Source organism: Schistocerca piceifrons, chromosome X (genome assembly GCF_021461385.2).
Source record: "Schistocerca piceifrons isolate TAMUIC-IGC-003096 chromosome X, iqSchPice1.1, whole genome shotgun sequence".
Taxonomy (NCBI): Eukaryota; Metazoa; Arthropoda; class Insecta; order Orthoptera; family Acrididae; genus Schistocerca; species Schistocerca piceifrons.
The window spans coordinates 604,918,409-604,931,999 of NC_060149.1; positions in this window are offsets into that span (position 1 = coordinate 604,918,409).

The window sequence follows — 13,591 nt, forward strand, 5'->3', positions numbered from 1 at the left end:
AGAAAGTTTTCAGGCAAAGATATAGATGTCAACCAGAGATATAGATGTCAGCCAAAGATAGCGAAAGAAGATAGCCTTCAGACTGACAAAAATTCCGCTGAAGCAAGCAGTTTCCCAAATGTCTGAGAAGGTGGGAGTGGTCCTCAGTGCAGAGTTATTCAGTTTAACCTTTTAAAGGCATTTCTAAAGCTGCTATCACGATAAAACTCACACACAACAGAGATTAAACTGTGATAAAGAAAATAATATTTTCAAAAAGTCTATTTTTTGGACCAAAATCCATTACATTCCCCCTTAAGTTGAACGAAAAGTGGTAGTTGTGTTAAAATGGTTAAGAAACGCTGCTTTACATAATTTTTATTGAAAATCACTTGACTACACGCAATATGAATTAATTGTTCCCTGAAATACAATGTGCTCGTTGCATTAGTGCTCTGAAATGGAAATATTAGACATTTTCCGGTATTTTCCTAAGAATTACATGTAAAGCTCCTATGCTTTATAAAATCTCCAAAGTGCCCCTCATTAGTGTTTACAAGTGGACAATAATTGTAATTTCGAGATGGCTGCAGCCCATAGCAGCCCTAGTATCGCAGGCGTTAGCACGACAGTCATGCATTTGGGAGGACAACGATTCAAACCCACGTCCTGCTGGGATAGTCACTTTGAAAGGGCACTGGCGATATCCTTCCCCAATCTTGAAACATTGCGAGCTTTTGTTCCGTCTCTAATGACCTCGGTGTCGACGGGTTGTTAAACGCTAATCCTGCTCACTTGGACCTGTGATGACAGTAGCTTCAGAGACACCCATTATATTTAAAAATACGTAGCCCATGTCCGTACGAAAGTTTATTAGAGCATCGTGTAAAAATGTCGGTTAAATCGGTCAAGAAATTTTCGGAATTCTTCGTAACAACGTTAAACAGCGTCTTGTCTTTATGAAGCAATAAATACTTCATGTAAATATTTATATAACATGTATTGTAAAATAATTTTTAGACTACGTCCGTCTGAACGTTTAGAAGAGTACATTGTGTAGAACGGTGAAATAGATAGGGCAAGAACTTTTCCATAGTTTTGCAAAAAACGTTTCCCCTTTATATAGTATACGTAGGTTTATATACCATATATATTAAAATAGTATGTAGCCTCTGTCTGTCCAAACGTTTATTAGAATGTCTTGTAAAAATTTTAAATAAATCAGTCACGAACTTTTCGAGAGTTTTGATAACGTTAAACGGCGATTGGTCTTTAAACAGTAGTACAGATAAACGATAGAACCTTTTGAGCTATGACACCCCTTCAAATATCACGTCGAGCAATAACGACTGGTGAAGTAAGTAAGACTAGGGATAAATCTGGTAATTAATAACTTCATTCACTTGTTGTTGAAGAATGCAATAGAATGACGCATGTATCACCTCAGCAGGCCGATTATTTATCTTACTAAACAGATTCCTCCTGATATAGCTTCCGCAACAAAATAACACACGGCAGCAGGAGATAAATTTAATGTGTTGTATGTTGTTTGTTGTTCTAGCCTTCAGTATTAAGACCGATTTGATACACTTCTCCACTTTAGTGTACCCTGTGAAAGCCTATTTATTTCAACATACTATTGCAGCATACATACGTTTGATCCTCCTCAGTATAATCGACTCCTTAGCTTACTATACAAACCCCCTCCCCCCATAAACTGCCAACCATCACCAAAATAACGATTAGTTGGTGATTCAGGATGTGTTCCAGCAACGTATGTCTTCTTTTTGAGAGGTATTGCTATAAACTGAAATTTTCGTCGATTCGATTCAGTGTATGAACATGAATTATTCTATCGAACCGTCTAATCTCCAGCACTAATCTATATCATCATATTTTAAAAGTACCAATTCACTTCTTCTCCGAATCCTTTATCATCTGCGTTTCACTTCTGCGCAGGGTTACACTACCGACATAAAGACAAATTCCTTCATAAGGGCTTCGTAACACTTAAATTTACTTTGGATGCTAAGTAATTTATATTTTTCAGAAACGCTTTTCATGTTACAAGCCTACATTTTATACCCCCTACTTTGGCCATCTTCAGCTATTTTTTCGCCTACATAGCAAAACTCTCCTCTTAGTTTTAGTGCCCCATTCCCTAATCTAATCCCCTTAGCACCACCTGACTTTATTCAACTAAAATCCATTACCCCTCTTTTACTTTCGTTGATGTTTACCTCATAACTTCTTTTCAAGATATTATCCATTTCGTACAACTGCTGTTCCTAGTCCTTTGCCGTCTCTGGAAGAACTACAATCAGCTTGGCAAACATCAAAATTCTTATTTCACCTCTGTGAACTTTAATTTCTTTCCAAATGCCTCCTTTGTTTCCTTTACTGTTTGCTCAATGTACTTCCCAGCTGCGTCATTCTTAACACCAGCCAATCGTCACATAGAATTGACCACTGAAATTTATGGCTTATGAAGAACTGCTCGACTATTTTACCCCATTAGTTTTAGCACCCTACTCGTAATCATTTTGCTAATTGGACTGTTGGTACCACTGTGGAACTCGTGAGTGATTTCTTCCACTGATTCCATGTGATGTTTTACATGTACCGTTCACAGTGCTCGATAGTTTCTGTCCATACATGAGTTTTGCCAGGTCTTTGGTTAGCTGTGGTTGTTCATTTGCGTTTCCACTTCACAGTTACATCACCAACAGTGGACCTGGGAAGCTTTAGAATGGTTGAAATGTCTATGATGGATCTTTTACTCAGCTGACATCTACTGCCTAGTTCACATTCGTAGTCACTGAGCTTTTCTGATCGATCCATTCTGCTGATAATGTTCTCGTGGGATAACACCGCAAGTGGCATTTATAAGAAGAGGAACGGCACCAAAAATGGAACATAAGCGTAATATGTAGAAAATCGTCCACGCAACCTGTAAGTAGAGTTCAAAATATTACTACGCCATAGCAAAAAACAAACCACCAGAACTGTTTATAGCCTATAGAAAGATTACTCGAAATGTAAACTAAATAATAAAAATATGTACACATTCCATGCCGCTGAAGATGCCTAGCAGAGAATAAAGGCGAAACGCGTACGGCACGAAAATTGTGTTTCATTCACTTGTAGTCAGACAGTTCAAAAAGTAAAAATTCTCAATATACCGTAATAAACGCAGTACAAGATGGAAAACCTATCACAGTTCTTCTTAGTGTAACCTGCCGGGAGATATCCAGGATGAGGAGTTCCCCATTTGCAGAAAATCCAAGGTGGCAGAAGTAGATCACTTGCGCTGAGTATAAAACCCAGGATGGGTGACCAAGTAATACGAGCACTGGCTGCGTGCCTGTCGGATGGTGGATCTGGATATACAAGCACAGTCCCATGACACCACATCCAAGATGGCTTACCTATTGGATACTGACGTAGCCTGAATGGTTACCAGGTCACCTGTGCTAAGTATAAAATCCAGTCTTAGTCTAAAATGGCAGGAAATTTAAAAAAATGGTTTTCTTATGACTTTACAGTCCTCTTGTCCTAATTTGTATAACTCATTGATGCTACACGTATGGTTGTTTAACACTAGGCAGTATCTCGTATTAGTTAGTTAGTTACATGATCCACAGGTCAAGTGAAAGATTCTTTTATCGAAATGATGTGGAACGGGTCAGTTTACAGTTTACGTATACGTGTCAGTGCTAACATTTATGAACACATTAGCACGTTACGCCTATTCATGCAACTGCACTTGAAACAAGTATCCCTGTCAACTGGAGTTGTCCAGAAGAACAGAACAGGGGGAAGTAAGCACTTGTGTCTTTATTGTTTAAACAAACATTATAACAGGAAGAAGCCTCCTCCAATGGTCTCTGGAAGCGTCGGTCGAGAATTTCACCTCCTGTTCTCACATGCAAGCGTCACCAGGGCCGGGTCGTTGGCTCCGTGCCACTACCGCCGGCTCACACGCTACTGGGCAGTACTCGCACGCACCATCGCAGTACTACTGTTGCGGTGCCGTTGTTGCTACTGTCAACTCCAACCGCTCCAGCAATCATTGTGCTAATACAGGTCGACGCCACAGTAGCACGTAGCGCATAAGTCGCCAAAGTGTCTACTTAGATACTTTCGATTACATTAGACAATCACAAGAGCAGTGCAATAAAGAACATTCTCATACCCTTGTTGGTGCATCCGGACAGTATTCACTTGAAGAATTTATACATATTTTTAAAAACACAATTCCAGCCCAAATACCACTACTTGAGGATATGCTTCCAGATATTGACGATCTTACGTTCAAAACTTTTACCGACAGTGACGATGTCCGGCCACCAGAAGAAGTACAACCAAATACTTTATTCGTATTCGACGATATGATGTCGCAGTGGGAAATCAAGATCAAGGAAGGAAGTACTTCTGTTTCAGGCATCATAGAGGTTTTGATGTCTTTTACCTAAGTCAGACATAGTATAGGATCACAAAGCAATTGATAAGAGATTACGAGACCCTATTGCTGTCTTCCGACAGAATAATATGAATTTCAAATACACTTACCAAGCATATTTGATGAATTTAAATCTTTATACAGGGACTGCTGCAGTCAGAGTCGAGCAGGCCAGCTCGTGTCTGGTGTGCCAGTTGCTATGTCAACGTAGTGTACCATTGATGCAGCAGATGGCAAGGCACTAGTCAAGCATTGTCAGACAATCTCTTTGCAAGGGAGAAGAAGAGCGAACACCACAAGATATCTTAACAGAACAGTATAAAGTAACTCTCAAGAGCTCCAAAATCCATTGTAAACGTTACAAAACACCGGAATTCTACAACACAAAACAATTGTGGAGCAACCACATTGAGGGAAGGAACTCCCGACGAGTCCAGTAAAACGAGGCGAATTTGCTCATCCACCAAGAGCCACCGTATCATGGTACCGGGCTCCATTGCTTTCATAATCATGCGGCCTTGCCGCAGTGGTAACACTGGTTCCCGTCAGATCTCCGAAGTTAAACGCTGTCGGGCTGTGCTAGCACTTGGATGGGTGACCATCCGGTCTCCCCAGCGCTGTTGGCAAGCGGGATGCACTCAGTCCTTGTGAGGCAAACTGAGGAGCTACTTGATTGAGAAGTAGTTGCTCTGGTCTCGGAAACTGACATACAGCCGAGAAGGCGGTGTGCTGACCACTTGCCCCTCCATATCGGCATCCAGTGACGCCTATGAGCTGAGGATGACACGGCGGCCGGTCAGCACCGTTGGGCCTTCATTGCATGTTCGGGAAGAATTTCAAGGGGAGCTCACAGTCACATTTAGTCGTGCCGTCATTCTGTCCATGTCGCCAGTACTAGAGAGAATGACAGTCTGTTGAGTTTCAGTGTAGCCACAACAAGCTGCCTGCCACCTGCTTACTGACTTGGTCACCGAGATGCAGCCATCCCAATGCAAGGCACATCCATGGTCTGCCATTGCGACCTACTTGGACGATGTGAGAAGACTTATTTGTTGCCAGTTCTCATCCGACTGAAGGTCGTTCGTGGATGAGGGGCACGCCGTCATCCCCACATTGTCCGATTTTGGGAGACCAGGGTGCACCCTACACAACAACCATCCTGCCGGAAAGCGCAGATGGTAACACCCACTTAAGCACACAATGCGCCATCTGTGAGAGTACTGAGATCTAGGCCTGCCCTGTGCTGTCTAACCATGAGAACAGAAACGCCTACTCAGCTTCTCCTCTGCAGTCCACACCTCTTCACCACTGTCCTGTAGCATCATCGTCAAAAATCGCTGACGAGGTGCTTCAGCAGTTCTCCCCAGCATACACTTAGGCCTGTACGCTGCATGAAGCTATGAGGGAGGATAATTACTCTGTCTATTCATACTGGTAATGGAATGTCATACTAGATACCACTGTGTTACTGACACTCCCGGGCATAGCGCCCAACCACTCCCACACCACCCCTCAGCTCCCTAGCCTGTAGCAGCCGCGGCCAAACTGAGGTGCTAAACATCACTGTAATTTACGGTATGTATGAATTCACGCACACAGCCATCCAAAGTCAGTCTGAGTGGGAAATGCACAACATTCGTCTGTCCGTTGTCGCTGAACATCAGATAGAATTCGACATCATACTACTAGAGATGAAGCTCTGAGCAGAGGTATCAAGGAATTAAATACTTATTCCCAGACCATTTTGAAGTTAATTAGCGAGTTATCTGCAAGTGTTGATGTAACTGAAGTGATGGTGACTGATAGTGTATGTAATTCGTACAATATTCCCAAGTCTGCTTTCTATGAAACAACATATTGACAACACACTAAGTCACTGAAACATCCAAGGACGCCATAGACAAAGTGCAGTAAGTAGGCTTAGAGCACTTTGAAAGATACCAGCCACTCGGAGAAATGTTCGGACATGTTACAGTATGTCTCGAATACCTCTTGAAGATGAAGGAAGAAGAAGAAGGTATGGATGATTTTATTAAACAGTACAAAGAAGTCGGATAGATACAACACAAGGAGTGAGCAGGAGAAAACTACGTATGCTCGCTGCTCAATAAGAAAGCAATGCAGATTAATGATAAAGAATTTGAAAGTACACGTGGTACAACGAATCTCCCCGTTTCAGCCTCATTAATGTGCCCAACTCCTATGTTCGATTCGCAGACGGCACGTGGCAGCACTAGCAGCGAAGGATGTATCAAATGTATTGGGGGGACGTGGACAAAGTGGAGCTGTTGTCGCAGAGAGGAAACTGAGCGATTTATATGACGTCCAAAAGGGCATCATCATTGGCTTTTGGACCAAGGGTGGAAGCACTTACGAAACAACTGAGTCTGTAAAATGTCCACAGAGCGCCGTTGTTACAGTAAACCATGCATAGCGAAATGACGCTATTGAAAACCGGCCCCATGACTACTGTGGTGCACCAGAGGTCACAGATGACAGGGCTGACCGACCGCTGTGTAAATGTGTACAGGCAAATGGACGAGTAATTGTTGAGCAACAGACCACCCAAATGATCCAAGGGCCTACCATCAGTGACACCTCAACGATCATTCAGTGAACGTTGCTGTGTATGGGCCTCCGCAGGAGGCGCCTGGTTCATACACCCATGCTGACTGCTGTTCATCGGCAACGAAGGCTGGAATTAAGACGACAATACCGCAAATGACTGTCCGCTGAAAGGTGACAGGTGGCCTTTATAGGTGATTTACGTGTTCTGCTCCATTGGACAGTTTCTTCTATGAGAACACCTACCGCATGTATCACTCCCGCTGAAGTAAAATTTGTATTCTATGGATATAAGGTCAGATTTCGCATGGTCTAAACATAACGATAACGACTGCCATATGAAAAGAGCCTTACACTTTGCATGCTGCTTTGTTTGTTCCGCGGGAGTGATCGTCTTTCGTCTCTCATTGAGCTCTGTACGTTCAAAACTTGTCTCACAGTTACCTGAACACGGTCGTCACTTTCTGTGAAACATTTTTAAACATTTTTAATCCTACAGCTAGTCGAGTCGAACATGTTGGCATCAGCCGTTTGTTGAATTCACGGATTCGAATTCGTCTCGACGATATCAGATAGTAGCCCAACGTCTGTGTAAGCTTTTACAGATGCCAGCATTAAATCTCAGACGTATTTCACAGTTACTAAGACATCCCACAATGGGTCCAACATTCTAGAAACCTCTTCTAGTGCAAAATTAAATAATCCTTACCACATATGTCATATGTTCTATAATTCGTTTTTTACCGCAGGAGCCAATCAAGTGTCAGTTCTGGTACGTCGTCATTCTTCTCAGAGCTTGCCAAGAAAACGCAGGACCCTGGGTGACTGGTAGCTAAATGTACAGCGGTTCTAGCTGTCTTCTGATCGACCAACAGATGATGTTGACTAGGCGATCACAGGTCCCCCCATTTTCACGTTACTGTATAATTGTAACACATGCTTAATGAAAAAGATTCTTCTCGGCTATCATGAGATTTTCTGTAGCTTTTTCCAATTGCAAAAACTGTCGTTCAGTGGTTTTCTACCACTCGTTCTATTGTTATAGATGATTTAGAAGGAGTTATCAGACCTCTAACAGTGTTTAACAGACAGTAGCTTCAAAAGCGAGATATTATGATTCAGTCACAAGCAAAAATCGCTGTTAACTAAAATACTAATGGCATATTTACTGACCTGTACCATACGAGTAATCTCTAGCGCTGAGTCTGCGTGTAGGTCAAGTAAATCTGCAAGATTTTTTTTTCTTTGGGGGGGGGGGGGGGGCAAAGAAAATATCTCACTGACTCTCCCACATAGACTTTGATGTAAGGGCCGAGTGCACATCCTGCTAACGCACTTCACTATCTACCACCATATCTTATTTCAGTCTATACATTTCTCTTTTAAATTCTCTATCAACCCGATTAAATAATCTCACATTCGTAATGCAACCTGTACAACGTAAGTTTTGTTTTTCCTGATGATGACAACCTGTTGAGTGGTCCACGCCCTGAGATCCGAATCGGAAACTATTTCTAACTGTGTAATATTTTTGCCAAGACAATGCCATCATCATTAAGGCATGCATAGAGTTGTATCTCCTCTCGCATAAAAATTACGATTAGAGCTTCTCCTCGCTTTTAGCCATTCACAGTAACAGGACAGGAAGTCGATGTTGGCTAGTATTAAAAGGACATGAAACTTCCTGGCAGATTAAAACTGTGTGCCCGACCGAGACTCGAACTCGGGACCTTTGCCTTTCGCGGGCAAGTGCTCTATCTGGCACAGGTCCCGATTTCGAGTCTCGATCGGACACACAGTTTTAATCTGCCAGGAAGTTTCATATCAGCGCACATCCGCTGCAGAGTGAAAAATCTCATTCTCATTAAAAGGACAAATCAAACAATCTTTGAAACTGTTCCTCCTGCAACTATTGGAAAGGTTGTGACCCATCTCCAGAAATTACGTATTTGCCCAACCTCTCCACAGATATTCTACCTTCCGAATGCACCTACAGTACGGTTTTCCGTATCGTTGAGCCACGCAAACAACCCCATCTCAGTGTGGTCCATGGTTCATAAATGAGATTTCTAAAACATTGCCTATGAAATAGCAAGTAGAAAAGAACAGTCTCGCATGGGGAGCAGTCCGCAGCTCGTTGTCTCGTGGCTAGCGTTGCTGCCTCTGGATTACTGGGTCCCGGGTTCGATTCCCGGCCGGGTTGGGGATTTTCTCTGCCTGGGGACTGGGTGTTTGTGTTGTCATCATTTCATCATCATCATCATCATCATCATCATCATCATCATTCGTGGCAGTGGTTAGAATGGACTGTGTACAAAAGTTGGGCTGTGTAAAACTTGTGACTTTGTACGGGCGCTGATGACCCCACAGTTGCGCGCCCCACAAACCAATCATCATCATCATCGCTTGGGGAGTACTACATATCTATGTTCTGACTATTGTCTGACATAGTGGCAATTCTGTTGTTGGGTAACTGTGTAAAGCTATGACAAAATTCTGTGAACAATGTTGGGTAACTTCATGTCTTCACTTTCATTTAATATGCACGATATCAGCAGCCCAAGCCAGGTACAGGCGTCCGCACGGCGTTTCAAGACGAGGCATCAGGGACCACTTGCCCTCCAATCCCACAGAAATCGAGAGTACAAACATCCTATTTATTACAGAATTCTCACATACATCTGGACCTGATTACGCTTGATTCTGCAAAACCTCATGTTTAGCGAATTGTAGCATTATGTAGTTGATGACAATGAGACAACAGTATGGCAGTTACCATACCCTGCTTAGAAAGTGCAACACCACACCCTCGATTATGGAGTACGAGCCTCATTCGTCTTTGAGTCGTTCTCGGTTCCATAATAATGAGCGAAGCGATTTACCTCGGACCAGGCGAATGCGGAAAAAAGCCGCAGTTGTTTGCATACGCCGAGCGCCTTAATTGACTTCTTCCATGTAATGTTGTTGAGTTGGCTACGAAGCGTATCCCAGCTGTAGTACATTCAAATTCCCATCTTAGTCTTCTTAACACAGTGATGATCAAACTGCGGACCACGGGCTGCATGCTGTCCGAATCAGGAATTCAGGCGACCAGCAGTTTTCAGCCATATTTTATAATAACTGGCCTATGTATCTAGCAACTATCAGCCGAATGTAAAAATGACTTCGAACGTTAAGAGTTTCTTAAGAGTGTTATTTTCTGCGCAGTAACAAATAAGATTTCTTGAAGAGACAATAGTATTTACCAGGACATGGCGTCCTATTTGAAAGAATATTTGGAAGATATAAAAAACATAGTTGCAGACGTTACTATACGAAGGCGTTTCCTCCTCATATCAAATCCAGCGTGATAATTCCAAATAATTCTGTCAATCTGGGTTTCATAAAACTCATTTGATAAGTGAAATATTCTAGGTACGACACGACAGATAACTTAAAGCTCAAATTAGAAAATATCGTGAAATGCAGGTGTACAATGAATTTTGGAGACGGATGCATAGCAATTTTTAGAAACTTTAGAAACTATGCACTGTTTATTTAAACACTATTTCCTTCAACTTTCCTCTGAGAAACTTCGTTTTCAAAAATGAACTATTTGGAATATAAATGTCAAAATTGGTTTTCCTGTCATTTAGGAAATCACAGCATGCAGTACAAACGACGCAAACACAGACGACGACGATGATGATGTTTGGTTCGTGGGGCGCTTAATTGCGCGGTAATCAGCGCCCTACAACGTCCCAATTTTTCACATTCTAGTTTTTTACGCAGTCCAATCTAGCCACTATCACGAATAGTGATGATGATGAAATGATGACGACCACACAAACACCCAGCCCCTGGCCAGAGAAAATCCCCAACCCGGCCGGGAATCTAAGCCTGGACCGCGATTCAGCGGCAGCAACGCTAGCCACTACATCACGACCTGTGGACTACCACACACGAGACAGCAAACAAAAACTACATCATTACCCATATTATTTAATATCCTTATTTTTGTAATTACGTTTGCTCTGCAATTAGAATGAATAGAAATTCACTTTCAAGAACAAACCTATAGCATTTTTACATAGCTTTGGCATGTGAAGAGTATCGAAAATAAAGGGGCTCATCGCTTTTTGGTCATTTTGAAAGTTTGCTATAAATGGCAAATGAATAAAGTTTATGTGGACACTTGAATAACCTGACATATTTTTTAATGATACATCTGGCTGTTCTTCGGATAAGTGCTCTGAACACAATTTTGGGGACAAAATGCACGGACCTCAAATTGAATTTTGACAGCGACGCAAAATGACCGAATTACTAATGAGCCCCTGGATTATCTGCAACCTTCCCATGCATCTGTCATGCGTCATGCACATTACACACTTTGTGATCAAAAGAATCCAGATACCCCAGAAAAAATACGTTTTTCATATTAGGTGCATTGTGCCACCACCTACTGCCAGGTACTTCATATCAGTGACCTCAGTAGTCATTAAACACCATGAGAGAGCAGAATGGGGGGCTCCGCGGAACTCACGGTCTTCGAACGTGGTCAGGTGACTGGGTGTCACTTCTGTCATACGTCTGTACGCGAGATTTCCACACCACTAAACATCCCTAGTTCCACTATTTCCGAAGTGATAGTGAAGTGGAAACGTGAAGGGACACGTGCAGCACAAAAGCGTTGTTGACAGAGACCGCCGACTGTTGAAGAAGGTCGTAATGTGTAATAGGCAGACATATATCCAGAACGTCACCGAAGAATTCCAAACTGCATCAGGACCCACTGCAAGTACTATGCCAGTTAGGCGAGAGGTGAGAAAACTTGGATTTCATGGTCGAGAAGCTGCTCATAAGCCACATATCGCGCCGGTAATCTCAAACGATGCCTCGCTTGGTGTAAAGAGCGTAAACATTGGATGTCTGAAAAGTGGAAAAACGTTGTGTGGAACGACGAATCACGGTACGCAATGTGGCGATCCGATGGCAGGGTGTGGGTATGGCGAATGCCCGGTTAACGTCATCTGCTAGCGTGTGTAGAGCCAACAGTAAAATTCAAAGGGCGGTGGTGTTACGGTGTGGTCGTGTTCATTTGGGGGGTGGAGGGGGGGGGGGAGCGGGTTTGCACCCCTTGTTGTTTTGCGTGGCACTATCACAGCACAGGCCTACACTCGTGTTTTCACCACCTTCTTGCTTCCCACCGTTGAAGAGCAATTCGTGGATGGCGACTGCATCTTTTCAACACAACCGAGTACCTATTCATAATGCACGGCCTATGGCGGAGTGGTTACAGGACAGTAACATCCCTGTAAAGAACTGGAGTGCACATAGACCTCACCGGAATCCTACAGAACACCTTTCGGATGTTTTGGAACGCCGATTTTGTGTCAGGCCTCACCGACCGACATCGATACCTCTGCTCAGGGCAGCACTCCGTGAAGAATGGGCTGCCATTCCCCATTACTTGACTGAACATATGCCTGCGAGAGAGGAAGCTGCCATCAAGGTTAAGGGTTGGGCCAACACCATATTGAATTCCAGCATTACTGGTGGTAGGCGCCACGAACTTGTCTTTTGCAGCCAGGCTTCCGGATACTTTTGATCACATAGTGTAAGGCTATGCATGACAGGCACTCTCATTTCAAGGGATAAGGTGAGCGGGGTTGAAGCAGACAGGCGCACTGTCTTCTTTCTTTTCGTTTTCTGAAATCTGATCATCAGCACTTTGTGCCATTTCGTACGTTCGCAAACGTAGCAGCAGCCTAGTGCATTCGCAAACACAGCCGCAGCGACTCCGTAACATTGTGTGAGTGTGGAATCCTGTTATTTGTCTGTCTTTGGCTCATGCTATCACAAGGATTTTTCTAGTTTTCTCCAACACTCGGCTCCCCTAATATACTTCACTAAAAATCTGATTGTTGTCATAATAGTTCAGGGAAATATATGAATTTTATCCGCTGTCATGGATGATTTTAATATCACAAACAACAAACATAGCTGATCATTCTCATCAACTGCAAAATAATTTTACTAGACGAAGGAGTCAAGAACAGCACTTAGTTAAAAATGGTAAGGATTCAGTCTTTACCAGTTTCGCGTATATGTTTCCATTTGTAATAAGTGTTAATGGCTTACAGGTTCTGAAAAAGGATAACTTTTGTATATCCGAAACTAGTAATGAACAAATAATTACCATTTGTAACTGTTGACTGAACCTGACATCCATGTCGAATCAAAAATATACTGGAGAAATTACAATAGATACGATGAAAGCTCGCGAAGTGGGTGTAGGTGCTGATACGTATGTCGTTGCGTGATGAGGGTACGCGAAATGGGTAATTTGTTGATATTTGTTCTCCACAGCTGACAACTCATTGCTGTGTGTGCCTCATATCGTTCAGTTGCTATGGCATAAGTTTAATCGGAAGTAACACGGATTCTTGAATGCACCTTGTAGAGACGGTCATCTTTTAATGTATACCTGTTTCCACTGAAAAATATTAAATTAAATTAAGGCTGTGGTATTACACCCCGGTGAAAAAAAACGACATGCACATTTGCAGATGGCACTAAAATCGCATAGACAAGGTATAAAAA